General features: G+C 39.0%; 1 non-coding gene across 1 annotated transcript; it reads left to right on the top strand.

The window, feature by feature from the left end:
• The first annotated feature begins 5,567 nt into the window (after positions 1-5,567).
• On the top strand, positions 5,568-5,674 carry LOC122083013. Its single transcript, XR_006141540.1, has one exon. It is a non-coding gene; the product is annotated as a small nucleolar RNA R71 (small nucleolar RNA).
• Positions 5,675-7,159: the final 1,485 nt, after the last annotated feature.

Below are 7,159 nucleotides of genomic sequence, written 5' to 3'. Positions count from 1 at the left end.
TGCTTTGCCCTTGAGTGTAAAATGGGATTTTTACTCAAGTTTATGGCACTGGTGTTATCGCACATGATTGGGCAAGATTCGAAACGCACTCCAAAGTCCTGGAGAGTTTGCTTCATCCAAAGGATTTGAGCACAACATCTACCAGCTGCAACATATTCAGCTTCCACCTTATTCTTCAAGCAAAACTATAACAGAAATTTAATCGTACATTGGTCCCCATAATCTCATGGGTCCACCATTGTTAGTGTCAAACTTCCCGACTGGAACCCAAATGGTTTTGTACTTTTTAGGATTTTGGTTCTGCCTTTGGAATGGCCATAGGTTTCTTTGAGTCCTCTGATTTTCATAAGATCCATTTGATCTTGGAGTATAGTATCTATAGAGTCCTTGGTTTTGGTATTTCCCTTGTGGTCTATAAGTCTTACTAGGATAGTTCTTGTATCCTTGGAATTGCCTTTGGGGCCTCTCAATAGAGTACTCTCTATGAGGTTGGGTTTTTCTATACCTGGGCATAGGTCTAGAGTTTTCTTGAGGCCTATATTGCCTTCTTAGGGGTGTGTAGTAGTAGGCATGGTTTACTCTTGATCTCTCAGTTTGAGAGTTGGGCTTTTTCTTGAGGTGACACTGTTTTATGGAGTGTCCAGTCTTTTTACAAAAACTACATTTAATGTAGGAGGTGGATGGTTGGTTTCTTTGGTCAACACTTCTTGGATTTCTATATGGATTTTGTCCATTGTAACCCAGTCCTTCTCTTTCATTTGGACTCTTCCTTTGAGAACCTAGAAGGTTGTCAAGGTTCTTTTGCCCCTGGGTAAAGGTGCAGAGGGTGGAGTTCAACTTAAAGTTTTCTTCCTCCAGTTCACTTACCTTTGAGGTTAGTGCCTCCACTCTCTTATTTAGTATTTCAACCTTCTTTTCAAGTTTACTTTTATCAGACTCTAATTTTATACTTTCTTCATATAAGGCCTCGAAGGCTTCTTAAAGTTCCTCATTAGGGTCCCTCACTAAAAGTTCAGGTTGAATTTCACATACCTCTTGTTCTTCATCTCCGATGGCCATCAAGGCGAGGTTGGTGACTTCTTCTCCAAATTCACTTTTCTCTTCATCACTTGAGTCTCATGTAGCTGCATAGGCCTTTCTTTTTGATTTATTTGGGCATTCAGTTCTAAAATGTCCAGGCTTTCTGCACTCAAAACACACTATGTCTTTAGTAGGAGTTTCCTTAGGTTTAATTTTTGTTTTACCTTTTTCCCCATAGGATTTGTTCTTGTGTTGGAATCTTCCTTTCTGTTTGAGGAATTTGTTGAATTTCCTCGTGATGAGTGAAATTTCCTTTTCCATGTCGATTTCTTCATCTTCTTCATCATCACTTACTTCTTCGATAGGTTGAGTTGATTTTAGCGCTATGGTTCTCCTTTTCTCAGAATTTGGTTTGTCGGCATTCAGCTCTACTTCATGCGTTTGGAGAGATCCAAGCAAGTAGTCCAAGGAGATTTTCATCAAATCTTTGGCTTCTTCTATTGCTGTTTTCTTGGGTCTCCAAGCTGCAGGTAAGGCTTTTAAGATTTTTCTGACTTTTTCAGCGTTAGTATAAGTCTTGCCTAAACCTTTAAGATTATTCACAATATCAGTAAATCTAGTGAACATAGAAGTTATTGACACATTTTCTTTCATAGAGAATGACTCGTAATCAGAGACAAGTTGATCTACCTTTCTTTCTTTTACCTCTGCTATACCTTCGTGTGTGACAAGAAGCATATCCCAAATTTCTTTAGCCGTGTCACATGCAATGACTCGGTTGAACTCTTGTTCATTGAGGGCACATTGAAGGAACGTAATGGCACGGAAGTTGTACTGGATGAGGGTGATGTCTTCAGCTGTCCATTCTCCTTCATCCTTAGGTACTGTCTTTCCATCAACTATCTTAGTGATAGTGTATGGTCCATTCTCTATGGCACTCCATACAAGAATGTTATGACCACACACAAAATTCTTGAATCTGCACTTCCAGAAAGAAAAGTTTTCTCCATTAAAGTACGGGGGTCTCGAGGCGTTCATGCCTTCTGGTGGTCCTTGGAATGTGGTCATGGTCTTTGACTCACTATTAAGACGATATAGTCTTAAATAAATTGAGCTCCCGCTCTGATACCAATTGAAATAACGTAGAGGTGGGGTGAATAGGTTATACTAGTGGAATTTAACTCTTTTCGATGTATAGATCACAAGTATGATTGTAATTTAAAAACAATACTGAATAAATAAAATAAGAACAACCACGACACAAGATATATAGTGGTTCAACTCAATCTGAGTCTAGTCCACTCCCTACAAGAATCCTCTTGTAAGGTATTCCACTAGTTCTCCCTTTCAGTACAGTAGGTAGGGAAGAAAAACCTTTACAATCTTTTTATGGATAAGAGTATCCTTACAAATCTCCTTTCCAGGCAGAGAGACGCCTTCACAATCTCTTTTAGAGGTAGAGAGAGACCTTTCTCTTTTTAGGATAAGAGTATCCTTACAATCCTAAGTACAGTCTAGAATTGTGAAAAAACAGAAAATAAGAAATAGTGGAATAAGAGGAATACCTCAAGTATGGTGCAAATGAGAATGAATAATAAATGATGAGTGATGCACCTTATGTAAAGTCCTCTCTTACGGCTTTGACTTGCACAGGAGAGAGTAGAGGACTTTGATTAAGACTGGAGCCTCTTGTTTGGGATTTGTGTAACTGAATAACTCAAGTAGAATAAACTTCTCTAATGCTTGCAATAATGCTCTTAAAGCTCTTTCTTAATCAATAATTAATTAAGAGTGATTAGGGTATTTATAGGTGAATTTAGTAAAGCATTTTAGGTAGGGAATCAAGCTCTAACGGACATATTCTGGATATACCGGTCGACTGCCATTGGTAGCCGGTTGACCGCTAAGAGCCGTTGTGGGCAATAAAATAGCCGTTGGAGTACTTCCAGACAGGCACCGGTCGACCGGAACTTTCAGCCGGTCGACCGCCTATGGTCTCGGACAGATCCGGTCGACCGGGGCTTCCAGACGGTCGACCGCCTATGGTCTCGGATGGTTCCGGTCGACCGGGGCTTCCAGCCGGTCGACCGCCAACATGACAAGCTCTGTCATACTGATCAGTCACCAGTGTTTTGACTATAACTTTTTGGTCCGACCTTGGATTGATTTGAGATCAGTTGTGTTGGAATCACAACTCAATTTCCTACAACTTCTATGAAGGTTTCATCTCCTGATACTAACTTTAAGATTCCCTAAATACCCTTGAGTTAGGTTACTGTGTGTTCCACACCACTTAGAAATTTTCCATACCTACTCAAGCATGCTCTATGGTCATTCTAATATGATGCAATGCACATGCATGAGGTGAGTGCATATAAGTATGTGAAAATTACAAATTACATTAAAAATAACTAATCTATCCTAGTGGTCTTCTTCTTCACTTGAATCTTCCATTCTTTAGCCCTTCATCTTCTTTCCTTCTTGTTTGCTGTTTCATGTCTTTAAGCTTAGCTTCATGTCTTGATTCGACCTTCAATCTTCTAAGGGTTTCTTCAAGCTAATCACACTTTAACAATCAAGTTAAAGATGTATGTTTGTTTGTTAACACCAAAACATGGCAAGGAGTGTGGACATGTTTCCCAACATCATCATCCAACTCATCCATACACTCTTGGAATTCTGAATCAAAATCAATATCAAAGTTGGTAACTAAATCATCAGAAAAATCCAAAAAATCCTCAAGCATATTGATCTCTTCTTCCATATGTGGTTGCTTGCTAATCCTAAACATGTTAAACTCAACAGTTTGGTTACCAAAAGATAATCTTAGGAAACCATTCCGGCAATTGATTAATGCATTACTGGTAGCCAAGAATGGTCTTCCTAGAATTATTGGGATCTCATCCTTGGTTGAGAAGGGCTTAGTATCTAACACAATGAAATCAACAGGGAAAATAAATTCCCCCACCTTTAGTAAGACATCCTCAACCATCCCTTTAGGAATCTTAACAGACCTATCTACCAACTGAAGAGTAGTTCCAGTGGCTTTCAATTCTCCCAATCCTAGTTGCTTATACACATGGTAAGGTAAAAGATTCACACTTGCGCCAAGGTCAAGTAAGGCATACTCAATATAGGTGTTGCCTATGACACAAGATATGGTAGGGCTCCCTGGATCCTTATACTTGGCTGCTATAGGCTGAGTAATTATGGAACTAATGTTACCTGCCAAGAACGCCTTTTTGGGCACACTAGTGATACGTTTGTGAGTACACAAATCTTTCAGTACCTTTGCATAGGCGGGGATCTGGGATATGGCATCCAAAAGAGGGATGTTCACTTCTACCTTTTTGAAGACTTCTAAAATTTTGTCCATGGAAGCAGTCTTCTTTTTGTTTACCAAGCGATTAGGAAATGGGACAGGATGAACATAAGGACTGTTAGGGATTTTCCCCTGTTCAAAAGAATCATTTTTGGTTTCCTCAACCAAATCATCTTTAGTTTCAGAAAAATCTTTAGGTTCATCAGACGAACCTGGAACAAAAGGCACACTTGTGTCCTCAACTGAAGAAGAGTTAACAGGAGTAATAGATGGGGAAGATTTAGGAACGCTTTGTAGGTACTCTCTACCACTCCTAAGGGCATAAACAACATTACATTGGTTAGAGGGCCCTTGTTGAGTCTAACCTTGTACTATATTCAGTGGTGCATTAGTTGGTCCTTGTGAACTAACAGGCTGATGATGCCTAGGGTTAGGCTCTGGTTGACTGGGTAAAGTTCCTTTCTCCCTCTCACGCATAATTGAGACAACTTGAGTGAGTTCTCTTATAAGATTTTGATGGCTTGTCATGAGGAAGGCCATATTTTTTTTCAAGTCACTTATTCTACTTGCCTCTCCAGTATTGGTAAACCCAGGGGGTTGCTGATAAGATGATAGAAGAGGGGCCCTAGGAAAACTCGCCTGAGGTCCTACATTTGACCTAGGAAAAATATTTTGGAAAAAAGATTATTGTACAAAGGGAGGCCTTTGGGGTCCAGGTTGACCTTGATTATAGAAATTGGAAGGTCCTACTTGGTTGCCCTGATTCCAAGAGAAATTTGGGTGATTTCTCCATCCTAGATTGTAGGTGTTACTATATGGATTATTCTGGTATAAGGCATTAACACTATCATTAGAAGTGCCCCCAGAGGTGTTGGGGCATTCTTCTATGACATGTCCAGGGGATTGGCACCAAGCATAAATCTTAACCAAATTGACTGATGATGGCTCTCTAGGAACAATAGCCTCAATCCTCTTGATTAGGCTATCCAAATGGGCTTCCTTGGCTACTATCCCATCCACAAAATATCTTTTTCCTCCTATGGTTCTTTCACTCTCTTGGGTTGATTCCCACTCACGGGTTTTGTCAGCTAAGTCAAGTAAGAATTCCCATGCCTTTCCTTCATCTGTAAAGGATGTGAATCCCTCAGGGCACATAGACTCTATCATTTGTTTAGTTGGGTAATCAATACCCTCATAAATTATTTGACATAAATGCCATAGGTCTAGGCCATGGTGAGGGCATTCTTGGAGTAGATCCTTGAATCTCTCCATAAGTTTGGAAAATGACTCACTAGGCTTTTGCCTAAACTGAAGGATATCACTTCTAAGCTTATTGGTCTTGTGAGTTGGGAAAAACTTCTTAAGGAAGACAACTGTGAACTGTTCCCATGAGGTTATAGAATTTGTGGGTAACCCATACAACCACTTCTTAGCTTGGTCTTTAAGTGCAAAAGTGATAAACCTAAGCTTAACAGCATCATCAGAAAGCTGTTGGATCTTAATTAGAACACATACCTCTTCAAATTCCCTTAGAAATAGGTATGCATCCTCAGAGGTCAACCCATGGAAGTGGGGCAACATAGTGATGTATTGAGATTTGAGTTCAAAATTATTGCCCTGGGCTTGTGGTAGAACTATGCAGGAAGGTTGGGCTGTTCTAGCAGGGTAGAACCTATCTTTCAGAGATTTAGGTGAAGGGTTTTGCTGTTGGTCTCCCATATTGAAGGGTTTTAAAAAGACCAAACGTATTGGGTCACTACTTGTTGGATCTCTTTTTTCTGACCGATTCTTAGTATTACGTACCCACTTAACACTCATGCAATAGAAAACTACCCACAACTAAAGTAAGACAAGCATTAAAAGAATGGATAGCAAAACTTTTTTTTTTATGATTTTTTGATTTTTTTTGATTTTTTTTATTTTTTTTTTGGCTTTTTGGGAGCTTACCGACAGGGATCCGGGGTTGCTCAGGTCAATTCCTGAGGTCCTGCTACAGGGCAAAACCTATCTTTATCATACCGTGAGGCATGGCAACCTCCACCGATACAACTAATATTGCAAGTTGTTCTTCTCAGGAATTCAATAAAAGAAAAGGAAAAATATAAAACAAAGCAAACAAAGCACTCCGATTTACCAAAAGAAAGTGAAAAATAACATGGAACTGTCTCCCTGACAATGGCGCTAAAAACTTGTTTGAGATTTAAAATGTAACCGCAAGCGTACGGATCAGTGTAGCTACGGGTCGAACACAGGGAGAGCAGCCACTTTATTTTCTTATTTCTTTTAATAATGCGAAAGTGAACTGATTAATGGTTGTGATCTAATTCTAAAATAACATCCTAACCATTCGTCATCTAAGAATTTAAAGACAAGCCACACAATTAAAATTAAATAAATAAATAACTGAAAATAAACAACCCACACAATTAAAAAATAAATAAATAAATAAAGGAAAAAAAGGCTGAAATAAAAATAAAGTAAAAGAAAAGGGATAATGAAAATAAACAACCCACACAATTAAAAAATAAATAAATAAATAAAGGAAAAAAAGGCTGAAATAAAAATAAAGTAAAAGAAAAGGGATAAAGCTAGAGAGAGACTCACAAGTAGGTTTCTCTACATAGCCCGAGGGATGCATCATAATATGAGCTTCCCTACTTGACCAGAGAGTCACTCTTACAAGGGTTTCTCTACTTGGCTTTAGGGAAAGGGAGACAATTAAAATAAAAGTAATAAATTGATGGTTCTATGGCTAGGAGGGGCAAAGCCAACACATACACTAGCCATGAACCTTGGGGGAAAGGGATAGCAATAATG

The sequence above is a fragment of the Macadamia integrifolia genome, chromosome 6, assembly GCF_013358625.1.
Source record: "Macadamia integrifolia cultivar HAES 741 chromosome 6, SCU_Mint_v3, whole genome shotgun sequence".
Lineage (NCBI taxonomy): Eukaryota > Viridiplantae > Streptophyta > Magnoliopsida > Proteales > Proteaceae > Macadamia > Macadamia integrifolia.
This window is presented reverse-complemented; position numbering and strand designations above follow the sequence as displayed.